The 25,731-nt window shown below is 34.5% G+C and overlaps 1 pseudogene across 1 annotated transcript; it reads left to right on the top strand.

The window, feature by feature from the left end:
• Nucleotides 1-25,731, top strand: LOC143544737 (uncharacterized; annotated as a pseudogene). Its single transcript, XR_013137303.1, has 28 exons — nt 1-262; nt 7,968-8,138; nt 9,333-9,405; nt 9,769-9,844; nt 9,944-10,008; nt 10,081-10,134; nt 10,215-10,315; nt 10,395-10,536; nt 10,800-10,861; nt 10,948-11,021; nt 11,107-11,177; nt 19,327-19,414; nt 19,552-19,624; nt 19,724-19,819; nt 19,934-20,042; nt 20,332-20,425; nt 20,526-20,609; nt 20,683-20,839; nt 21,517-21,650; nt 22,073-22,101; nt 22,181-22,294; nt 22,455-22,502; nt 22,922-23,046; nt 23,170-23,225; nt 23,310-23,471; nt 23,647-24,409; nt 24,485-24,541; nt 25,084-25,731. The product of XR_013137303.1 is annotated as an uncharacterized LOC143544737 (transcript).

Raw genomic sequence — 25,731 nt, 5'->3', positions numbered from 1 at the left:
ATGGAGTTGGCTGGTTACTTAATGGGCGGCATGGTTCGTAACAAGGAAGAATACAAGAAGGTTACGACACCAACAACTCAAGGAAGAACAAGTGGAGGAAATAATCGCTTCAAAGGTAAGGGCGTTAACCAAAGCCGATTTAATTCAAACACGCCACAATGCAAGACATGTAGGAGGTATCACAAGGGCCGTTGCAACTTCGCCCCGCCTCCTAAAGTTTGTGAATCTTGCAATCGCACTGGCCATGATGCTGCTGATTGCTGTAATAAGAGGATGACTTGCTTTAACTGCAAGGAGATGGGCCATTTGAGTTTTGAATGCCCAAAGAACAAGCCTGTTGCTGGTGGAGCAGGTGGTAGTGGCAAGGACAGAAAGGGAAATGCTCGAGTCTTCGTACTCGACACAAAAAGGGCCGCTGACGTGCCAGAAACCATAACCGGTACGTTTTTAGTCAACGACACCTATGCGAGAATTTTGCTTGATTCTGGTGCCAACTTGAGTTTTATAGATTATAATTTTTGTAGTCTACTAAACAAACCATTAACTAAATTAGATAAAACTCTAAGCGTCGAGACTGCTAGCGGTGAAATCATTAAAATCTCCGAAGCTCTTGAAAACGGAAGAATCCTTTTAGCCGGTTATTTGTTGCCTATTTGTTTGTTACCCATGAATCTGGCTGCTTTTGATTTTGTACTTGGTATGGATTGGTTATCCAATAACCATGCCCGTATTATCCGCAATAGCAAAACTTTTGAGCTTCAAGCCCCCGATAAACGAACGATTCGAATTGAAGGGGATAAAGACGCAGGTCAAGTTAGCATAATCTCTATGATTAGGGCTAACAAATGTTTAAATCAAGGATGCCTTGCATTCATGGCCTACGTCAATGAAGAGTCTAAGCCAAAGGAAATCAAAGACGTTCATATCGTTTCCGAATTTTCTGATGTCTTTCCTGGTGAACTCCCTGGTATTCCTCCCGATCGCGAAGTAGAATTCAGAATCGATCTTATTCCCGGTACTGCTCCGATCGCCAAAGCTCCATATCGCTTAGCGCCGACCGAGATGAAGGAGTTAAAGAAACAACTCAACGAACTTTTGGAGAAAGGATTCATACGACCAAGTTCTCCTCCTTGGGGAGCACCCATCTTATTCGTCAAGAAGAAAGACGGTTCCATGAGGATGTGTATCGACTATCGTGCGTTAAACAAAGTTACAATCAAAAACCGTTATCCACTCCCTCGTATTGATGACCTTTTCGATCAACTTCAAGGTGCTAGCTTCTTTTCAAAAATCGATCTTCGTTCCGGCTATCACCAACTTAAAGTCCAATCTGAAGACATTCCAAAGACTGCTTTCCGAACAAGGTATGGACATTATGAGTTCACGGTTATGCCGTTTGGACTTACTAATGCTCCGGCCGCATTTATGGATATGATGAACCGTATCTGCAAGCCTTACTTGGATAAATTCGTTATCGTATTCATCGACGGCATACTTATTTATTCAAGTCAAAGGCCGATCATGAAATTCATCTTCGAACATTACTGGAAATTCTAAGAACCGAGAAGTTGTACGCCAAGTTCTCGAAGTGCGAGTTCTGGTTGCACGAAGTGCAATTTCTTGGTCACATCATTAATGCAAACGGTATTCAAGTGGACCCCGCTAAGATTGAAGCTATCTCTAAGTGGGAGGTCCCAAAGTCGCCAACTGAGATCCGAAGTTTCTTAGGATTGGCCGGCTACTACCGTAGGTTCATCGAAAATTTCTCAAGAATCGCCGTTCCCTTAACCTTGTTAACTCGTAAAACATCAAGTATGAACGGGGAACGAAGCAACAAGAGGCGTTTAACATACTCAAGTAAAAACTTACCCAAGCACCGATACTGGCTCTGCCAGAAGGTACTGAAGATTTTGTAGTCTTTAGTGACGCGTCCCACTCCGGTTTGGGATGCGTACTAATGCAACGCAAGAAGGTAATTGCTTACGCTTCTCGTCAATTGAAAGTACACGAAAAGAATTACACGACTCACGATCTAGAGTTAGGCGCCATAATCTTTGCACTTAAGATTTGGAGGCACTATCTCTATGGAGTACGATTTACCGTGTACACCGATCAAAAAAGCTTGAAACACATCTTTGATCAAAAAGAGCTCAATATGCACCAACGGCGGTGGATGGAGACTCTTAACGACTATGATTGTGAGATTGTGTATCATGAAGGCAAGGCCAACGTCGTGGCCGATGCCTTAAGTCGAAAAGAGCATGAAAAACCCAAAAGGGTTCGAGCTTTGCGCCTAGAACTTCAAATTGATCTCTTGCAAATCAAATCCGCGCAAACGCAAGCAATCAACGAAAATCAAATCTCTGATGAAAAACGCAATGGCACCATTGACTCGCTAGTCAAGGGTGACGATGGTATCCTAAGACTCGGTAATAGGATTTGGGTACCAATCGTTGGAGGTTTGCATAAGAAAATCTTGAATGAAGCTCACAAGTCGAAGTACATGATGCATCCCGGAAGTGATAAGATGTACCACAACCTAAAAGCAAACTATTGGTGTAACGGGATGAAAAGAGATGTCGCTTCGCATGTTGCGAAATGACTTGTTTGAAAGTCAAGGCCGAACATCAAAGGCCTTCGGGATTGCTACAACAACCCGAACTTCCCGTATGGAAGTGGGAGTTAATTACTATGTACTTTATTACAAAACTCCCGAAGACAACTCAACAACATAATGCTATTTGGGTGATTGTGGATCGCTTAAAAAAATCCGCACACTTCATACCCATCAATGAGTCGTATTCTATGGATAGATTAGCGCGAATCTATGTAAACACCATTGTCGCTTTGCATGGAGTACCGATGTCTATAATATCTGATCGAGACAGTCGTTTTACGTCTCATTTCTGGAAAAGCTTCCAACAAGCTCTCGGTACAAGGTTGAACCTTAGCACAACTTATCATCCACAAACCGATGGGCAAAGCAAAAGGACGATTCAAACGTTGGAAGACATGCTCCGCGCTTGTGTGATCGATCTAGGTGGAAGTTTGGATGACCACTTACCCCTAATGGAATTCTCGTATAATAATAGTTATCAAGCAAGTATTCAAACCGCACCGTTCGAGGCGTTGTATGGAAGAAAATGTAGAACGCCCGTGTGTTGGTCTGAAACCGGAGATAATCAATTGTCTGGACCTGAGATAATCAATTGTCTGGACCCGAGATAGTCCAAGAAACAACCGACAAAATCATTCAAATCCGAGAACGACTAAAGACGGCACGTGATCGCCAAAAGAGTTACGACGATGTCCGTCGTAAGCCGTTAGAGTTCAATGTCGGTGACAAAGTGTTATTAAAAGCCTCGCCTTGGAAAGGCGTTGTTCGCTTTGGAAAGAAAGGAAAATTGAGCCCTCGATTCGTTGGACCTTTTGAGGTACTCGAACGAATCGGCACTGTTGCATACCGGTTGCGACTGCCTGAGGAAATGCAAGGGATACACGACGTATTCCACGTCTCGAATCTGCGTAAGTGTTTGACCGATGAATCGTTGGCTATGCCATTAAAAGACGTTGAAATAAATGAGAACTTAAAATTCGTAGAACGTCCAATTCAAATTGAAGATTCGAAAACAAAGAAGTTAAATAAAAGAACGTTGAAAATTGTGAAAGTAAAATGGGACTCGCGTAGAGGGCCCGAATATACTTGGGAACTCGAATCGGAAATGAGAAAGAAATACCACCACTTGTTCGAGTAAAGCAATCTCGAGGACGAGATTTGTTTCAAGGTGGGGAGGATGTAACAACGTAAAAATTTCGAGTTCAAGGTATCAATTTTCCAAAGTATAGGGACTAAAATTGTCAAATTCCAAAGTTGAGGGTTTGATTTGAAAATTTTGTTTTCCTGACCCATCGCGCTACACGATGAGTCAGAGGAGACACCCATCGCGTATCGCGATGGGGAGTCTGACACAGTGTGACACGTGTGCCACGTGGCATACGGTGGCACTATGTGCTGCCATGTGTCACCACGTGGCAACACTGCCGCCACGTGTCGCCACGTGTTACCACATGGAGCGGTAACTGCCATGTGTCGACACGTGGCAGACCCACCCCCTGCGTCATCAAGCCTATATCGCGATATGCGATAGGCCTGCTCAAGGACCTATCGCGTAGCGTGTTGGGAGCCAATATTTTGCATATAAATAACGGCCAAGGGCTGCTCATTTTCATCATCCCAAACTCAGTTTTCACTTCTCTCTAGTCTCTCTCTATAACCCGACAATCATATAAACGATTTGCCTCGATAAGCGTGCCCGATCCTTTGTTTGTGTACACTGTTTCCTCGAAGTTTGTGCCACCCTCCACCCCCAATCATCAAGAAGGCGTTGTTATGGCAATAAGTCCCGAAAGACGTGCCGACGTGTGTTGAAGTTGGCATATCAAAGCTGATCGAGAAAAGTAAAGCGGCGTCTGAGTGCTGCCCAATTCTCTAGAGTTTCTATACGCCACTTAAGGTTAGGCGTAATGATGAATTCAATATAATTCAATATTATATTCAAGGCTTAAGCCTTAAGTCGAGGATATACTCAATACCTCGATAAAAAAAAAGAAAAGAAAAGAAAACATAACAAAGAAACGAATGAAAGTATGATTATGAATACTGATTGAATACGTATATATGTGTGTAAGTATATATGTAAATATTCTTTGTTATGAAATATTATTTAATGAGTAAAGAGTATTCTTAAATAATAAAAGAAAAAGATTACGTTTCTTAGAGAAGAAGAAACGTCGGGTTTTGAATATAAACTAAAGGTTTATAATTTACTTTTAAACTAAAGGTTTTCAAGTAAATAAAGAATTGAACTAAAGGTTCAATCGAGGATTGAGATATAAGACTAAAGGTCTTAAACCGGATCGTGTATCAGACTAACAAATATTTATACTCGTACTATAGGTGCGAGGTAAAGAAAGGGAAAGACCCTTGGACGGTGAGTGAAGCCGATCCTAAAAAGACAAGGTGAATACGCCCCCAAACTTTTACTTATTTAAAAATGAGTCAAACATGTTATTTGAAATTGTTTACAAGGAACTATGTGTTCCTAAAACCGTTATAAATAAAGGGTATGAACCTAGCCCTCAGGTTGTGGTATACGTATGTCTGGATCCTTAGATAGGTGATACTATGCGATGTATGGGCATGATCGCACCACCCTTGGTCGTAGGACGCTCTCTTGCAGGGAGTACGACCTTATGTGTATATTTACGGGTACTTAACTAAGTCGAACGCTGCGGTGTTTGCTGAGGTGACCTAGAGTAGAGGCTCATATTTATAATGTGTTATTTGACTTTGCTATTCCTAAGCCACGTTGGGCCGAGGCAGGCGTAGTCTCGAGGGGTAATAAAGTAAAAGAAATATTTTTGCGTCAGCGCGTTCACCAGCATTCGTTGCCGACGTATTTTCTTACAATTTGCAGGCGAACAAAGTTAGAGCTTGGCATGACGAAGTACTAATATCCGATGGCTCGGATTCTTTTTGTGAACTTAATGTTTTAATGTGGTGGTTTTGTAAATATAAACAAATAACCTTTGTTAACTTAAACGGGTGTTTATAATCCCGTCTTTTGAATATATATAAATGTTACATTTTTGATCCTTAAAGTTTTATAAGTCTTCCGCAAACTAATGCAACTCTGATTTATTTACAAACACGATACTAAGTTGTGGGTCGCACTCCTAGGTCCAGGAAGGGGGCGTGACAAGGTGGAAGCCAAAAACTCGAATGTTCGGTTAGAATGTCAAAGGCAGGAATTCAACATTGGGTTGTTAGAGCCGCAAATCTGACAACGGGTTAACAACATCGTAAGTTTGATTATCATTTGAATGATAGTAGGGAAATAATGGTCATTGTGATCTAGATCTAACTAATTGGTAGATATAGTAATGGTATTACACAATTGAATGGATATAAGCGGAATAGTTTGGATGATGGATGGTTGTTGCATGTTGAGATCAATGAGTTCCTTGAGTCATCAACCCAAAACGATTCATTTATTTATGTGGTGCTACGCAGGATGTGTAGTCAATGCATGACAACGTGAACGATTTTATGGTGAGAGAATGTGACATGCCAAATTGATAATCGTATTTACTCGCTTTGTGTTGAAATTCTAGGCTTCACTCGCTACTCGTGTATGTAATCCTAATGATTGGCCTCATTGATGAAAAATTCACGTACCCCACAAGTGTTTACAGATATGGTTAACAACACCACTACTCCACTAGTCAGGGATTGAGGCCACTTCCCTTATGAGTCAATGACATGATAAAACAATCATATCAATAAGCGGGATAAAAAAACTTGTCTTAGGACGACCAAGGGTATCGCGTGAGGCCTAGAACGACGACACGTAACATCAAGGAATAAACACTTAAACTAATGTTACAAAAATTAATACACCTTGTAATTTCCTTCTATCATTTTAGTATTAAAAAGTTAAAACAAATAAAAAATAATTATAAACTTGTATTTTTAATATTTGAAAGCTATAAACAATGGAATGGAAATAGAAGAAAACATAGGGTTGAGTTATAATAAGAATATTAGTTTTCCTAAGAATGATAATAAATAATCTTGTCAATTCATTTTAAAATTGAATGATTGAGATTAAAATAGAGAGATCATAAAGTCTAAAACAAGGGTAAGGACATAATAGGGATAAAACATTTGTTGATTTTCTCTCTCCACATGCAAGACACATGTCAAATACCCCCATCATTTTAAAACACTCATAACTTTTTTATACGACATTTTTTTTCAAAACAATTTCACCATAATAACGAGTGTTTTTTTATCTTTTATATGAGTACCATATTGCAATATAAAAATAAAAAAAAATTCATGGGTTTTTTACAAAGTGTGTTTTATCAAAATTGTGTTTTACAAAATTGTGTTATATAAGTGTGTTTTATTTTTTCATATTGTTTTTTGCATTGTGTTTTTTACATTGTGTAATTTAATTGTGTTTTTCATTGTGTTTTTATTTTCATAGTGTTTATTCCATTGTGTTATTACATTGTGTCTTTTTATTTGTGTTTTTCATAGTGTTTTATTTTCCGACGAAATTTCCGAAGACTTTTCCGGCAAGGTGGTGGCGGTGGGCGGTGGTGGTTGTTGAAGATAAGTGAAAATTTATGTGGGTTTTAATTAAGTGGGTTTTTAAAATTAAATTAAGTGAGTTTTTAATATTAAGGTATTAGACAAAAATACCCTCCTTCCTAGCCTTCTTAGAATAATCAAACTTCTTATTTGATATTTTCTCAGAAACATATTGACGTATCTTCAAACATGAAATGAACCATGGTGTAGTTGCACATATCCCTTTATAAGTTTATTCAATTTACTTAGTAAAAGTTCATTCCAATTAAGTAAAAAGAATTTAACATTAAGCATATGGTTTGTCATAATTCATATATGAACATGTAGGCACATACAATCACATTTGTACACAAATACAAAACAACTAAGCAGTTGTACATGTCATTGTATAATTAAAACGCAAAAAACCAAGTTAGTCTTTAGGATATTATACGGTGGGACGTGCCCGTGACAACACGGTAATATGCCAATGGCTTAAAAAAATAATTATTGTGTTATGGTTGCGACACATATAGTAAAAATGTAACATTATCATTCTCAATCGGTCAAGAAAACTTGTCTTGCAATCTTCTCTTTCTAATTAAAAAAAAAACAAAAAACAAAAATAAAAAAAACGAAGTCCCGCCAAAAGAAGAAGAAAAACAATATTAATATTAATATTAATATTAATAAACCCTAGATAGATCAACTTCATTCAAACCAGTGGCAAAGATCCACACACATGTCTTCTGAATCAAATGCAAACCCTAAACAATCAAAGCCAAATGTCAATCTCATCGAGTTCCCATTCCCGCCGTACGGCTCTCAGCTGGCTTACTTGAATCGCCTACTGGTACGGGCAATTCATTGTCTCTGCTGTGTTCGGTGCTCGCGTGGCAGAGGAATTACCGGTCGAAGTTTATGTATGTCGGTCCGGAGGATATGAGCGATCCGATCGGTATCGGTGGGGGTTTTGTTCCTGAAATGGAGCCATCGTCAGGTATAAATGCCATTGTTTTAATGTATGTAAATGCATTTTGTGGTGAATACATTCATCATTGTGTTTATGGTTTGTTTTTGAGAAGTAGTGATGAGTGTCAATAGTTATTGGTATATCACAAGCAGTGGTGTAACACACGATAGTCACGCGGTGGGGTACTGATTAGTGATTAATCAGGATTAACGATTGGAATTTACATGCAAAAATTTATTTGAAAAGATTCTGTAAAAATGAATTTTTTTTTTTATAAATATTTTACACGTAAATCACTTGGTTCTCCGGTTCTTCACTTTTTCTTGTGGTTCCCCGATAAACCCACCCCTATATATATACAAAATTTCTTCAAATTTTTATATATAATATTTCAAACTAATTAATTGGATTGGATTAATAAGTATGATTTTCAGTTGCCTTCAAGATTTTGACTGACTTTGACCAATGTTGACAAATTATGATCAAAATTTTTACCAAAGTTTGACCGATTTGGATCGGCTTTGAACACCTACAGAATTTTAGGCGTGATTAGGTGAAGTTGAATCGGTAGCATACCGATTAGCAAAATCAGCGACTAATTGCATTTTTTACAACATTGATTGTTGACGGTAGTAGGAATCTGAAAATCTAGCAGCTTTTTGTGGATTTGTAACATTTTAAGTAAAACTTCAAGTGAAATCTTGAATTTGAATTCAATTCATATAGAAAATAATTTGAATAAATGAAGCTTTCCTGTTTCTCACTTCACTCAGTCTGAAAAAATATGACTGCTAGAATTGAGAACTTAAAGAAAACAAAAAGGAGAAACATTTGTGCTCATACACCTGATCTTTATGCTTTTGTATATACTGCCCTCTTTTTTTATATTTTGTCTACTACCTTATAACATACAAATTTATAGAAAAGACATAGTCTCAGGCGTTTATGTTTTGTTGATAGTTCTTATAATCTTTGATATTAGTAGATGATTCTCTTTTAGTGTGAGAAACTGTTAAGAAAATACTTCTGTATCATTGAAGATAACCATAGCTCTTCTTTTTTCTAGAGTTTAATGCCATTAAATATGTTTTGGCCAGTGTACTCTGTACCAATATTCTCGTTTATTCGAAAAGTTTGTACTTTATGTGTGTTTTTTCTTTTATATTGCACAGTTGGTTTTATCACTATTAATTAACGTTTCTTTCTCTTTATAAATCACAGCTAACGAGATGCCTACTTTTCCTGAGACAAACATTGCGAATCAATGAAAAAAGATTACCATCTATTATGCGACGTAAGTTCTGTCCAATCAAGCATTTGAGATTCTAGTGTATGTGCTCTCTATTACATGGAGATCACTGTTGAATTTAGGCTTTTTTTTATTGGGAATGCTGATACTTCTGCACATTAACATATTTTGTTGTAAAAAAGCAACAATTACATTTCCTTGATAGTCATAACAAATATAAATCGTTTTTTGCACTATGAGTTGCAAGTGGATTGAGGTGGTCACTGAGTTTGGGATTAACGAACTTATGCACACATTGTTTAGGAGGCAAATGTAAATAATGGACTGTTTTTTTTGTTTTTTTATATATGTTTTGAGTTTGTATTTGTTATTTTTTTATGAAATAGTATTTGTGTTTTGGTTATTCAGGAGGACGCATGCACAGATTAGTCAAGTGATTGGCGAATTTCGAAAAACAAGCTACCGTGTGCCTATGGCAGTTTTGGTTCGTTATCTGGATTTTACCCTTTGTCTTACAATATTCTTTTGGTCAAGATAATGTTTTAAAAAACTTGCACTCTCATCTTTTATGGTCATCTTTCAGGGATCCAGAAAGCGCTACTGTACAAATCCTAAAGTTCGCGGTAAAGATAATATTGACGAGAGATGGTACTTATTTATCTGTAAAATATGCAGTTTTACTTCGTTTCCACTTCTTATATGTATTGTTTAATATTGTAGTAAGCTACTTGTAAAGCAGAATAAAAAAAAGAAAGTTGGTTGCAGACAGTTTACGTGAGTTATTTCATTTTTATATACTTTCAGATTGATTCCCGATTCTATGAGAATTAATAATCAGCTGCGAGCTTTAACAGGAACACACCAAGGATCAGAGCTCACCCATCTCTCAGGAAAGGGGGTTGCTATGAAGTTCATGACATTGAGGATCTTGTTAAAGTTGGAGAAATGGTAGAAGGTTTGGCTTTTTATTCTTGAAACTTAATTTTTGACACAATGTTATTTATTAGTAAGTAATTTTTTTCTTGGCTTTTCAGGCTGCTCATATTATGGGGCACAAGCCCTGGCAGAAGTCGCAGATATAGTTTTTTGTCCATACAACTATATTATCAATCCACAAATTCGAAAAGCAATGGAAATAAACCTTAGAGGAAATATTATTATTCTTGATGAAGCACAGTGAGTAATAAAATATCAGAAATCTCAACAGGAAAATTTTTAGAGAATATTGCACAAACGGTTCCTGTGTGGTTTGACTTTATTGCGAGTTTGGTTCCCATATTTTAAAAATTGCAAACTTAGGTTCTTTCGTTTATGTTCGAACGTGGATTTTAAAATTTGGAGACCAAATTGCAATATGGTCAAACCACGAGGACCAGTGGTGCAGTTTTCTTGAAAATTTAAAATTTATGTTTTTTATGCTCATTTTGATATCTTTTCAGTAATATAGAGGATATATCTCGCGATTCTTGTAGTATAGATGTCGAAGAAGGTGTCCTGTGTCGTAAGTGATATCTGGTTCTAGCTCCATTTTTTGCTTTTTACAATTTTGTTTTGATTTGTTCTTTAATGTTCTTGTACATATGACAGTATTACTGAGGGAATTGGAAAATCTTTGTGAAAGTAATTTGCAAATTTATCAGCCATTATATGAAATGATAGATGTACTACTTTCTATTTAGGAACTATTATTTAACTGCACAGATTTTGTCAGTGTACATAATTATATCTAGCTGTTTATATTGACAGGGTATTATGAGTTGGATCAGTTTGAGGAAAATTTCATTGGGGAAGCTCAGTTCTCAACTTAAAGCCTCATGGTTGGTTATTTAATATATTGTTTAACCACTCATTCATCATTTGTTCAGATTGTTTAGTTGTTTTTATATACATTGTCAACTAAAAGGTATCATAGTTATTATATATAACTAGCAAAAGTGCCCGCGCGTTGTTACGGGTTCACGCAAATTATCTTCTCGTATTGGTTTGCAGTGTTTGGTGTTGTGTGTAATGGGCTATCCGTGCGAGCGAGCTGCCACTTGTGCATATGGTTTGGTGGATTTTTTTGGGAGGGGTTGCGCACAAAAATTTTAACATATCCATATGCATTGGATACATCGTGTTTTGTGAAATATTTGCTAATAAAGTAGGTTTTTATTGGTTTTGTGAATTTTAATCAACATAAAGGATTAAATGTGTGTTAATTGGTGAGTAGTTAGAGTTGAAATTTAATCGGCAGATAAATAAATGCCAAATTAAGACCACTAAGTTGTAGTTAACGAATTGTAAAAAGGGTAAAGTGGTGGGCATACGTGATTTTATTGTGCACATGCATACTGGCATATGCATATATGTTGGATCAATGGTGTTATGAATTACCGGGTATTTAAGTTCTAGAAACAAAACTTTTTATTTGGGGCATCACAAACTGACAAGTAGGAATGTGATGAGAATTAAGAAAACGATATGACATTAACAAACTTCTATAGTGGGAGAGACAAGGGTCTTAACGAAGATTGCACCCTTTTCGCCCGTAAACCAATTAATGTAGTAGGTCTTCCTAACAGTTTGTTGACGATCGCAATCTCATATAGTTTTGTTGTGCCAACCATAGCAAACAGTTTTTGTTTGTAACGTAATGGGTAATGGGGATCCACGAGTGCAAGGATATAGATGCGATTGCGGGGGTTGTGAACATGGGGTCCATTTATCTCGGAGTACGGACCATAGGTTGTATGATATTTTGTGCCTTCCCAGAGTATCTGAATGGAGTTGTCAATGTTTCCCAAATGGGCCATAAAAGTTGATTTTGATGGAACATGAGGGAAGACCATCTCTTTAACTTGTTCCATTCTCGTCTGAAACTTAATAATAACATTCATAAACACAGACCAAGCCTCTTAATCGACGAAGTGCAACGCATGTTGACATGGAGTTTCGTTTCCCACAGAAGTCGTTCTTACATGTTCCCTATCTGTGTTGAAGGGCCTTTGTGTCCATGTTGTTGTTTATGTTAAATAAATGTGTCCTGTAAGGACACCTGTGATACGTTTAATATGCGAAACTCTGTGTCATTTGAAGGGTCATTCTATAATCCCAAAGGGTTTCTGATAGTGTTATAGTGTTATAAAGGCCATGAGATTCATTTGTTGGTAGACGTTTGTATGCCATGGCTGTGGGGTTCTAGAGAAGCAACTCATTGGTTTGTAGAAACGTATGACATAGCAGGTCATCCAAGTGTGCAAATATATTGGTGGTCATGGTTAGTGATTGGATGGGAAAGCAAATTATTGATCGAGGGCTATAATAAGTTGTTTGCATCAATCAGCTAAGAATACCATTCATTCTTGCGTACCAATGCATTGATTTAATCTCATCATTTAAAACCTTATTATGAATCTAAATGTTGTGTTGTGATGCTTCAAATGCAAATAAGTGGCTAAGTTTTTTTCAAATTTCAAACTGATATTTCAGGGTTTTTGATCGGCATAAGAATTCGAGTCGATTGATGTAAACCTTACCTCAAAACGACGATCCAGTGAAAACAAATAGTGTGAAAGTTGAGACCAGTGGCAACTATTTTCAAATTTGGGATTAATATTGACCAACTGTATTAATTTAAGATTATTAATTTCCAAGTTTCCATACTTTTATTATGTTATGTTAATAATTTGGATGGTTGCATGAGGTTTAAACTAAGCCTGGTAAAACATTCAGGTTGAGTTAGATTGCTTGACAGGTTAGACAAGTTTATGTTAAAACACATTTTAACAAAATGAATTTGGGTTAAATTGTATCATTTCAAAAAGTTTAACTTGTGTTCATGAAGGTGGTGATTTTATTTATATATATAAAGCACAACTAAATGCCAATGTAACATTTGTTTTATTTATTTTTTTTTTGTTACAAAATTTTCTAGATGTTTACATTAGCCCCATCAAAGTTTCATTGTTTTAATTTGTGCTCTCTTCATCATTGTTATATACCATTAAACTTTTCATGGTTTAATTTAGGTTTATTGGATTTTAATAATCCTTATTGACTGGTATTGGCCGATAATAACCCTTATTTATTTTATCACTACTTACGTCCCAAATTTTAAAAAGTTGGCCCCCAATGGTCCTCCGTTAAAAATGACTTAACGACGTTATACGTTTTCCCGAATTTCAAAATTATTTTTTAGAGCTTTTGATAGAAGGAGGATACGAGTCAATCGGTGTAAAATTGATCTCGAAAAGGTGATCCAAAACGACTTGATTTTTGTTAATTCAAAGTTTAAACACCCGGATTAAAGCACTGTATCGTCATTTTGGAGGACCCTTTCAAACTAAGTTTTACAACAATTAACCTGTATTATCATTGTGATCGAAAGTCCTAAAACATGAGTTTGGAATTTGAGTATGATGAGTTATTTAATTTAATATGACTTTAAGGCATGAATTTAAATACATACGAAGTTCAGAGTTAAAAATCGTAAACCCTCCATTAAGAGCAAATAGAAATTAAGTGTGAATTATGTATTATCCTATTATCCATTTTTTAAATACTAAAAACATGGCACTTTTTGTATCATATCCTTTGTTTGACCCATATGATCAGAAACTCGTGGTTGTTCGTTAGCTTGTTTAAAGGTGAATCTTGTGGTTGCTCGTTAGCTTGTTTAATAATCTGCATGCGAATAGCTTACAATCATATTATTATAAGTTAAAAGTGAAGCAAGTCTACCTAAAACATATTGCATTCTTAGCATTTTGTGCAACATTGTTCTTTTGTTTCGATGATTGATATTATAAACTTTGAGCATGTTACCTTGTCATCTACATGTTGCGCAGCATTGTTCGCATATATTTAACTTCAAAGCTAAAATGTTTCAAATACCTATAACAGATGTATATTATGAATTGGTTAGTTAAGACAATACAAACTAAATACCAAGAATTAAGGGTGTGCATGATTACTTTTATTCATTTTTTTTGCTAAAATCAAACAAAATATCGATACTTCGGTTTTTGAATTTTAGAAAACTATTCGAGATTGGTTTTTCGATTCAAAAATTTTGGGCCACAAAAAAGAAAGTTGGCCCAAAAATGTAAAGTTGGCCTAGATCATTTTGTTAATTGATAACTAATTGATTATTATACATTTATGCCAAAGTATTCGTGCTACATATTTGTAATATAATTCTTTTAAATTACTTAAAATAAAAAATAACAACTAAAAATTGAAATCATCTGATGCCATTAATGATGACATTTATTTAAAATTATTGGTACCGAAAATATTTCCTGCAATTTTCTGGAAGAATTTATGCAAGCCGTTTATGGTGGCCGGGAAAAACAGTTCATCTTTTGAACCAAATTGAACAGTTGCATTACATCTATGTACAAATGATTGACCTACAATCACCTATTTAAGGGAAAAACAAATTTACTGTAAGTGTAACAAAAAAAATGGTGTTTCTCTTGGTAGTGACAAAGTCCAGGTTTATTGACTTTTTGACAAATAAAATTACAAAATATTAGTTGAAGCATTATTTTGGTTATTTTTTATTTTTTGGACAAAAAGTGTCAAATAACTTGTTTTCCAAATTTTTTAATGTTATAATGTTGGGGTAAATGTAATCGGTTTGTCGTCACGGATCGGCATCTTATCGGGTCACATAGGTCAGATGGTCAACCTCATTTCGAGTAATCGGTGGATAAATGTGCTATCACCAATTAAAGGAAAAAAAGGTCTTGTCCTAATATGTTACTAAAAACTTATATATATTTAAATAAAACCGTACTCAAATGCTCATGATTTACTACAAGATTTGTATTTTAAACAAACAACGTTGTTTTCTCTAAAATTAAAATGAAATTAAAATTTTTCCTTTTAAAAGTAAAAAATGACGGAAAGTAACATATACTTTGTTAAATTAATCCAAGGTAAACAAAATCTACTCAGGATTTGGAAGGAGTAATATACAAACTTTGAAAAGAAAAACTATTCTCTTATATTCAAATAATTGTGTTTTTATTTTATTTGTTTATTACAAAGAAGATGTTTTAATATAACCTTTTAACAATCTTAGAATTTTCAGTAGTGCTCGTGTTTAAAATATATGATAAATAATTAACCAATTACTTTGACCAAATCTTACTTTAGAATTTTATATTTGTCTTACACTGAGTTCGTTTATTTTCAAATATTAGTTTTTCAATAAAATTTGATAGTTTCGTATCTAAATTCATGCTCTCCTACATTTTTAGAGTAAATTGAAATTTCCGTACTTATTCATTAAGCAGATTTCAGGCTCTATTCTTTAGCTAACGTATTTATATTTTATTTTTTAATTGATTTTTGTCCTTATGCCCAGTACAGATCCATAAATTTGTTCATGAGGGTGCACTGTTTTTATATGCTCCAATTTCATGGAATCGAATATAAAAAAGTTGGGTCGGTTTTGATGGTTCGTTTTAGTAAGGTTCATCACATAATAAAATTACGAATGCATCCAATTTGATTATGAATTTTTTTAACCGACAAATCCTTCAGAAACCTAAATAATGTTTGAATCTTTTTAAACTTGGACTAAACTAACAAATAGAACCATTATGTTAAAAAAAACATCATAGTTTAAACAAAACCTAGTAACTATTAAAACCCACAACTAGTTAGAAACGTGTTTCTATTAACTTTGTTACCCTATATATATAGTGGCGTCTTGTGCTTGTATTAGACATACATACATACATACATACATACATACATACATACATACGTACGTACGTACATACATACCAATGAATAATAACCTCTCTTAACGGATTGTCAATTGAATTAGGTTTCGGTCATCTCTAATCCCTACTTCATATGTTGGTCAACTTAGACTTCTTCCACACACATGTCCTGTTAAATATTTGATGATATCACATATACCAACCGATGACTCGGAATGAAGTTGACTATCTAACCTTGTGACCCGATAAGATGCCGATCCGTGACTCGTAAACAAACCGATTACATTTAACCCAACATTATAACATTAAGAAACTTGGAAAACAAAACCTGGGAGTTAAGAACGTGGATAGTCACCATAATAATAACATATTTAAATCATAACCTTTTGTTTTTTAACTTATTTAGACTCTTTATTTATTATAGAAATCTGAATTTTGTATTAATAATCATAAATTCATAATTACTAAATCTATATAAAATCTGACCTTGTGACCCGATAAGATGCCGATTTGTGACCCGTAAAAAAACCGATTACATTTAACACGACATTATAACATTAAGAAACTTGAAAAACAAATCATGGGAGTTAAGAACGTGGATAGTCACTATAATAATAATTACATATTTAAACCATAACCTTTTGTTTATTAACTTAGATTTAGACTCTTTATTTATAATAGAAATATGAATTTTATATTAATAATTACAATTAGTAAAATATATAAAATCTGTACATATATTGTGGCTGTTATTACTCCTTATGCCCAATTCATGTTACGATTTGTATCAGACTGCGGAGTACTGCCCAGTCCCTTGCTATATCAATAAAAATACATGAAAAAGAAAATTTAACATTATAGTCTTTTAATTTCATTGTATGGTAACGTGTTACTTATCATGCAAATTAATTCTCTTTTTTACTTTGCACTTTTGAAGTAAAACCGTCAGTATAAGGTTTGCGAGAAGGACAGATGTAACGCATGCAGTTCCTCTTGAAACAAAGTACCATCCATCGGCTGTAGATTTGCTTCTCATTAAACGTTAAGCAGATAATGCGGAAAAATATCGGATATCGGTCAAGGGTCGATATTTGAGATATCGGTTATTGCGGTGGTAATTCGGTGAGATATCGGTAATTTTAAATCATGCGAAATTTATATATATGCAATGTATTTAATAATTAGAAATTCATCTTAAAGTTATGTTAATAAATATTATTAGGAATTAAAAATGGAATTTAACAATTAGGAATACTAAAAGGTTAAAATAAATTAAAAACTGAATATTACATCTTTCCATCCACGTTCTCTTCAACAGTTTAACACTTGGGAATACTAAAAGGTTAATATTTTAACTTATTGCATTCTCTTTTCACCCGACCATCTCTCAACAATTACCTTCTTCGTCGTCATTACATCTTCTCCAACATGAAGTCCCAAACAAATTAAGGTTTCGTCCAGGTTAGTTTATTTTCTACCTCAATCGATATTATGAAAGTTTAATTATGCATACAAGTAAAAATTGGTTTTCTATTATGTGTGTTTGGGAGTAGTTTTTTTTTTTTTTTTTTTTGCCTTAGGTGGTTTGAGAGACGGACAAAATAATTGTTTATATTCCTTCAAATCCACCTAAATATGCAAACAGTTCGTTTGGTTATTGATCAACATTATATAGCCCACATTGTGATCGTGTATATTTTGTTCTATATTTGACTAATCTTTTTCTTTATTTACTTTGTTAGTTTTTCTGATGAAACCGCAGCTATTATCTCTGTTCTTCAGTATTTTCGTGATGGATACAACATTAATCTTCGTTATGCTTTCTTCAATTCAAGCAGGCACAGATGCAAATCCAACATATTTGGTTAAGGTATGACACTTGACCTAAGAAGTTGACTTAAAAATATTATACAAAGTTTTCTAAAATAAGATTATTTTTTTTCTTATTATGCTGATTTATGCATCATGCACATGGGATGCTGATGCAGCTGTGAAAAGTTGGAATCATCCAACATTTAGCTTTGGGCTTACTATAGAATGGTATTAAATACCATTCCATATTTTATTCTTCATTAACTGTCAACCAAACATGCACTTAGAAGCACCAAATTTCATTACAATGCACAGCAAATATAAACAACACACAAAACCGATTTATAACAAAAAGATGAGAGAAACTTGTTAAAAAGTTTGACTCTAGTACAACTTCCTTATCCAAAAGCAGATATGTGTTGCTCTTTTCAAGTAGCATCAACATTATTTTTTCGTACAAAAACATCAAAACATTCTAATTTCTACACATCATTCCCCCAAATGAGAACCGACAATGATTAGTCCACCATTCTAAATCCAAAGCCGGACCTTCCTTTACGTTAGTTGTGGTTGTCGTTTTGAATAGCGTATAGAGAGCATAATAAGTAGAGAAAAGAGAGTTTGTTCTTCATTGTTATGTATACATGTATACACAAGAAGCCACTATATATAGGCTAACAAAGTTAGTAGACACGTAATGACACATAAGAGTTAAGAATATAAATAGTCACCATAATAACAATAATAACATATTTAAACCATAACCTTTTGTTTTCTAAAGGATTGAAAAGTAATGTCACAAAAAATGAAGTTTCATGATGTTGTACCAAAAGCTTTGAGAGTTGATGTATATGTTGGCAAATTACTTTTCTTGCCCTATTATGTAATGACTATTTTGTCCTTGTCATGTAATTGTGAAATTACCTCCATTGCCCACCACTCTTCCTTTATATATAATATAGATAATACTATTGTATAAACATATATTAAATATAAAATTATATTAATGATAGGCTCGATTAGGCTTGCGAGCCAGCTCGAACTTGATAAGTGAAGCTCAGGCTTGGTCTTGTTTATTGAACAAGCTTAGTTTTAGGCTTAAGCTTGTTTAAGCTCGGTTCAATTCAAGCTTTTAGCGAGCCGATCTCAAGCAGCTCTCGAGCGGCTCAGGTCGTGTACACCCCTAATGTATATTTAGCTCTTGGGTTAACATTTTGTTACAAATTGATAATGCATCTACAATGGACTGAACCGTCCCAACTTAAGTATTTAATCCTAATCTCTGGAGACTGACACTTATGTGTTGTGTTTCTAATATGTACAATTCTGTTTGCTTGTTGAATCAAATATCATTTTTATGGTATTAAAATTTATACGTTTGTGTATGTTAAGTACGCCTTCAACATTAAGTGATGTTGTGTGATAACTATTTTAGTTGGAGTGGTGATAAAGCTTTAAAAGAACTTCAAGAAGCAACCATTTCAATGCAGTGCTTCCCAGGTTTACAAGATTGTGCCACACAGGTAATCCTGTTGACTTGATGTTAGACCGAGTTTTTTTAATTATCATCTTTTATATAAGTAATGCTGACATTAGTTTAACATTTTTTCTAAAAGTCAAGAATGAAAACAAATTCTAAAAGTTCTAAAACTTAATTCAGGCAATTAGACTGGCTGCAGAAGCTGATCCAGAAGTTAACACCTTAAGTGGCTTACCCTGCACGGTATTAGAAGGTAATTAACTTCCATGTTATCATTGTTATGCTTTCAATATTTATTGAAATCAAAATAAATTGTAATCTCATTGCATCTTTGTTTGCTTACATTGCACAGATCTCTTCTCTTCGCTTACCTGCTTTTTCTCTGAAGATGGGAGACACATATGTGATTATCAGCTTGTATTGCAATGTCAGATCAGTAATGATGCTGGTAAGTTGTTGATAGAAATATATATGTAGAATTTGTATTGTCATACAAATCTCAGTTTTAGTATTTTCTAGCATTTATTTGAAGATATTATTTTAAAAATATATTTTCTAGCAGGAATTTCTGAAGATGACTGGCCCTGTACTTTCAGTTTGTGGTGCTTAAATCCCGCTATCGTGTTCAGAAACATGGCTCGTGGTGCTCTGTCAGTGATTTTAACATCCGGGTAGGTGCATGCTTGTATATTACATTTGATTTTCTGGTAGTACATATTACTTTGAGTACATTACATATTTTGTCCCTCAAAACTTTGCATATCTTTTCTTTCTCATTAACAGGGGTTAGAACTTTTTTGTTAGTCAGATTGTAAAACTTTTAATACAGTCACCATGCTTAAATTTTCAGCTTTGACAGTTACACATGCTATAAGTGCAGTTTGCAGTCTGTTGGTTTGTGCATGTTTATCACAAACATTCATTGTGTTGTTCGTATAATCAGCTAATAATCTGATGCAGGACTCTGTCACCAATGAGCTCATTCCAATCAGAACTCGGGGTTCGGTTTGGTACTTCTCTTGAGGCTCCACATGTAATTAATGTGGACTCACAGGTACTAACAAAGCAGTTTTTTCCCCTTAATAAAAGTTAACTCATCATTTTGGCTCTATTATCATTCTTATGTTACTTTTTTTTAACCTTTTATACAAAAGCTATGGGCTGGTGTGATCCACACGGGGCCAGATAATTACCCTTTGAATGCAAGCTACAAAACATCAGAAGCTTATGGTTTCCAGGTAAGTTTTTAAAATAAAGATGTGAATGTTTCTTTTAATGTTAAGTATGATGTCATTATTGTTTCATGTACAGGATGCGCTTGGTACATCTCTGGAAGAAATATGCAAAGTCGTTCCTAGTGGATGCTTAGTATTCTTCCCAAGCTATAAGGTTATGGACAAATTACGCAGTCGTTGGTCTCAAACGGGACAATGGTCTCGCTTAGACGCACAGAAAACCATTTTTGTTGGTGAGGTTCAATCCTGTGTTATTAATGTGTCGTAGTTAGTATTGTTGCTGAGCTCTTCTACATGTTGTTGGACATCTTTTTCTAATTAATTTTAAATGAGGTCATGTCCACACACGCTGTGCCGAATTAAACTGCGTGTCTGGCAGTTAAACCGTGGAAAACAGTGATTTCCTTGAAAGTTTACAAAATAAACCAGAACCTTTATGTAAACTCACCCTGCGCAGGAAGAGCGTATATGAAAAGTTCAAAATTAATTCTAGAATATAAATAAAAAAAAGGAAAACTAAAAAAGAAAATAAAATTTTAAAAAAACATTGATGCTTGTACGTTTGTGCTACAAAAAGACGAAAACTTGTGCATTTTTTAAAAAAACTTGGTTTTGAACAAAATTTACATCAAAACGTTGATAAAAATAAGCACATCGCAATGATTTTTTAGGTTTTTAAAAAACAATTTACTTTAAAAGTTGTAAAAAAAAATATTGAACAAAACAACGTGAGTGCAACACGTGGCATAATCAGATTGGGCAGAAAAAAAGAAAAAAAAACGAAGCAGAAATTTGAAGTGAATAATATATAGTACATTAGGGTTTAAGTTTTCAGTTTAGTTTGATGTTCTCTTATATGATATAATATCATTTGCTCTAATATTGAGTTAACCTTTTGTTATATTTTTAGAGCCAAGGGGAGGTCAAGAAGAGTTTGAGCATACAGTTCGTCATGGCAGTAAACCCGTGACAGGGAGGAGAAGGGGTAAAAAGTGGGATGTAAATAGTTGTAATGCAACAAAAAACAATGGGAACTTAAAGGGAGCTATATGACATCATGATCTTACTATTTCCTTCTTATCTTGATCAAAAGTTAGGCTGCAATTTGTTTGAAATGTGTCTGATAGAATTAAAGCTAGGGGGGCAAGTGAAAGTTGGGTTATATGTTATATTTAGTCTTTGTTGGACATAAATTAAGAATTTCAAGTTTATAAGGGTATTTATGAAATTAATACTAAAACTAAAAACAAATAGCTAAAAAGGAAGAGGGTCAAATGAATGGTTTAAATGTTTAGTTGATGCTCAAAGTGTACTGAAGCTGCTATCTGGCTTTACAGGTGTCAGAAGGAATGAAATGATTTTGCTCGAACAGTTGTATCCTTTGTTGTTTTATGAGAATTTTTGAACCTATTTATAATATTGTTTCTTCTCAAGATGATCCTTGACTACCACTTTTGAAATCTCAGATAATTGTGGGGATTCCTTTTTCAAATGTGTAAGCTTCACCTTTTCTTTTTATGATAGGATGTATTTTTATTTATATTATAGGCTTTATAGCTATAACTTTTCATCAGGTTTGATATTCAAGTAGCAGAAAAGAAGAAATACAATGATACATATAAGTCGTCTAAAGGCCTTCTTAGTGGCAACGAATGGTACTGTCAGCAAGCTTTTTAATCAGGCAGCAGGTATTATTCTTCTTGATGATAACACGATTCGGGCTGTTTTTATAATGGGTTAATTGGATTAATCTTGTCAATTTGTCGTTATATTCTTGTTTAACAATTAGTTTTAGTAATGTTGTGATAGACCTGCTCATATATCAGAGTGAACATCTTTTTTGTGTAGGGCGTTGCATTCGACACAGATTTGATTATGGAGCCATAATCTTCCTAGGTAAGGGTTTCTTTTAGTTATAAGGTTGTGTTATACACACACACACATATGGGAGGGTTTGTGAAATGGGAAAAAGGTAATAAAAACATGTAGCTCACGGACCTACATATATGTATCTTATGCTAGGTAGTAGGTACTTGTATGTAAGTTCGCGAGATACATCCTTTTTAGGGGTTATTTTCTATCTTTTTTACAATTCTAATTTTATAATTAAAAAGAAATGATGAGTTGTTGTGTCTTGGTTTTTTCCTATCCTTTTAGTTTTCTCAGTTGGTTTGACTGGTTTGTCCTGTTTTAGATTAAGTCATTCTTTCTCAGTTATTACTTATCTATCTCTAGTTTATTATATTGTTATATTCAGTTTTCTGTGTGCTCTTTTAAGACACTTGAGTCCTCATCATGGTTAATTTTGCAAGCAGATGAACGCTTCCGTCAAGAGAAAAACTTAACATACATTTCAAAGTGGATAAGGAAATCCATTAGACAGCATGACAGTTTTGACCAGTCATTAGAAGGGTTAAAGTCTTTTTTCGGAGACTTCAAGGTATTCTCCTTACCATCTACTGTTCTACCATCCTCACAACATCTTTTTTTCCTTACAATTTTTTATGCTCATCACTAACAGTGTTTACATTTTGTGAAATGATGAAAGATAAAAAAAGAACAGGTTGATACTAATGGAAGTTCTGTGCAGCCGATCGATGTTGATGAACCAAGAAACTTGTTCACAGAGATAAAGGACATTAAGCCCAACATTAATGGACAAAGATTTGTGTCGGATGATGTCACTGAACCAAAAACTACAAGTAAAACTATTGATGTTGATGAATCAAGAAACTGGTTCACAGAGATGGACACTAAGCCCAACCTTAAAGGACAAAGTTCTGTGTCAGATGATGTCAAAGCACCAAACATTACACCTAAAATGGAGAAATTTGCAGATATGACCACAGAATCTAAAGCTCAGAAGTTAAGGCCATGCAGTATGAGTGACAACAAGACTGGTATACCTTATGTTGACTTGGAAGATGATTTGGAGACCGAAAACAGGTATACCAACATTGCTATTTCAACTGTTGTCTTTTGATGCTACCAAACAAATTCCCTTTTATTAATGAAGTTGTGGTTTCTTATATTTGTGCAGGTGTTCATCACCATTGGTAATTATTTTATCTCCTGATGATATTGATGGAACCGTTGTTAAGGAAACCCTGAGAAACAATTACCCCGAGAACTTAATTGCAAAGGAAACACCAGTTAAGGAAACTGGTTCTGTTACGTTTGAATCTGTCTCTGTGGACGTGCTGTCTAATTCAACCATATACCAAGCAAAGTTCCCAGATCAGCAATTACCGCATTCCTTTTCTTCCCCATGTTCCACTTCTGCATTCGTGACTCCTAACAAACAACACATATCTCAAAACAGATCACCTTTGCTAGAATCGAGTGTCAATTCACGTTTTCATAAACGATTAAAGACTTCAGTGGTCAAAATGGAGTCCTTAGATTCTCCACATCCTAAAACTTCAGCTGCCATTTTTGGTGATGCTATGAAGAAAGATTTAAAATTAACTTGTTTACTTTGTAAACATCAGTTAGGTCTTGAGGAAAATAATTATTTTGTTTCTTGTTCAACAATGTCATTATCTAAGATGCATTTGGCATCAATTTGGAAAGGGAAGTTGGAGGAGTCAGTAGTAGGCCCCACAAGTGTACCGGTTATGGTATCTGATATTACATCAGTTGATAGAAGAATATGGGAAACAAGTCCAAAACAAGGAATATGGAGTGAAGAAGATGGTTGTGTATATAATAAAATTATATGCAGTTTTTGTAATAACCAAGAAAATTGTCTTGGTTTGCATGTTGCTGCAACCGATTCATCCAACGTGCAGCTTCTTAATAAGGTACTACTGTACTGTCTGTTGAAATTATTACAATTTCTCTTTTACATTGTTTTAATATTTTGACTCTATTTGCAGGTGATTTTTAATTCTGATAAACTGGAAATCCAACATGTTGATGTATCAAAGAATAAGGTCAGTTAACGCGTCTTAGTTTATTCTGAAATCTACAATAAGTGATCGAATGAAGTAGGCCTGTAAACAAACCGAGTGTTCAGCGAACTGTCTAGTTTCAATAACTTTTTATGCTCAACACACTGTTCACATTTACTTTTAATTAATTTTAACTCAGTTATGCTCATTCAGTTATGTTTCGCCATTTATGTTCGTGAACCGTTTATATATTGTTAACAGACGAACATACTAAACACAAACATGTTCATGCTTACAAGCCTAAATGAAAGCACAATTTATTATTTAAAATATGTTTAGCGGCTAGCGCACACATCACATATATATCTTTTCTTGATTTTAAAATCAAACTTTAAAACTTTTCATTGATCTAAAAACATGCTTCAAGCATGGTGAGTTGGTGACACATGTCATCAGAAAATCTTTGATAACTACAGTAACAGAAAACATTGCTAGACCAAGACGAGGCTGACGTGGCTGCAGTTTCATTCAATCTATGTGTCAGCTTTCTGTTGGTTGTAACTGATAGTTAAAATCATTTGTAGGAACTGTCACCTTCTAGCACTGTTACAAGTGAGACTAAAAGTCCATCACAAGATTCGTTTGACCAATATGCATACGTACATCCAGAAACTAACTCAGGAGGCTGGCGAAACAAAAACTTAAAGGCTGTAATCTTAAATATTTCTTTTAATTATTTCTGTTAGCGATTCATATATTATAGCCTAACTGATTAAGTTGAGTTATATATATTTATCATGCGGATGAGACTACCAAAAAAAATCCAACTTTCTCAAAACATTGATGCCTGACCAAAGTACATTTTAAACCGGTTTTCTGGATGACAATGAGGAAGACTGAGTAACGGTCAAATAACAAAGGCAATGACAACTTTGGTTTATTAGTGTTATTCCTCTTTTGCTCTTTATTGACATGGTTTAATTTAATTTGCATTATGTTGATACTAATTTTTCTTTTTCATGTAAATGATTCATAAATAGCTTTATTTCAGTAATTATGATAATTGACATGGTTTATTTATGATAATTGGCTTTGACCTTTACATTCTGTTGACTTCTGAATATAACTCCCACTGAATCTTGTAAATAATAAGCAGATTTAAGACCATTTTAACCCATATACTGACTTTGACTGCCACAGCAGTCTTGACCATATCGCTACATAATCCAATA

This window comes from Bidens hawaiensis, unplaced genomic scaffold (genome assembly GCF_021521415.1).
Source record: "Bidens hawaiensis isolate Kalapana, Puna unplaced genomic scaffold, B.hawaiensis_p1.1 tig00013743_1, whole genome shotgun sequence".
Taxonomy (NCBI): Eukaryota; Viridiplantae; Streptophyta; class Magnoliopsida; order Asterales; family Asteraceae; genus Bidens; species Bidens hawaiensis.
This window is presented reverse-complemented; position numbering and strand designations above follow the sequence as displayed.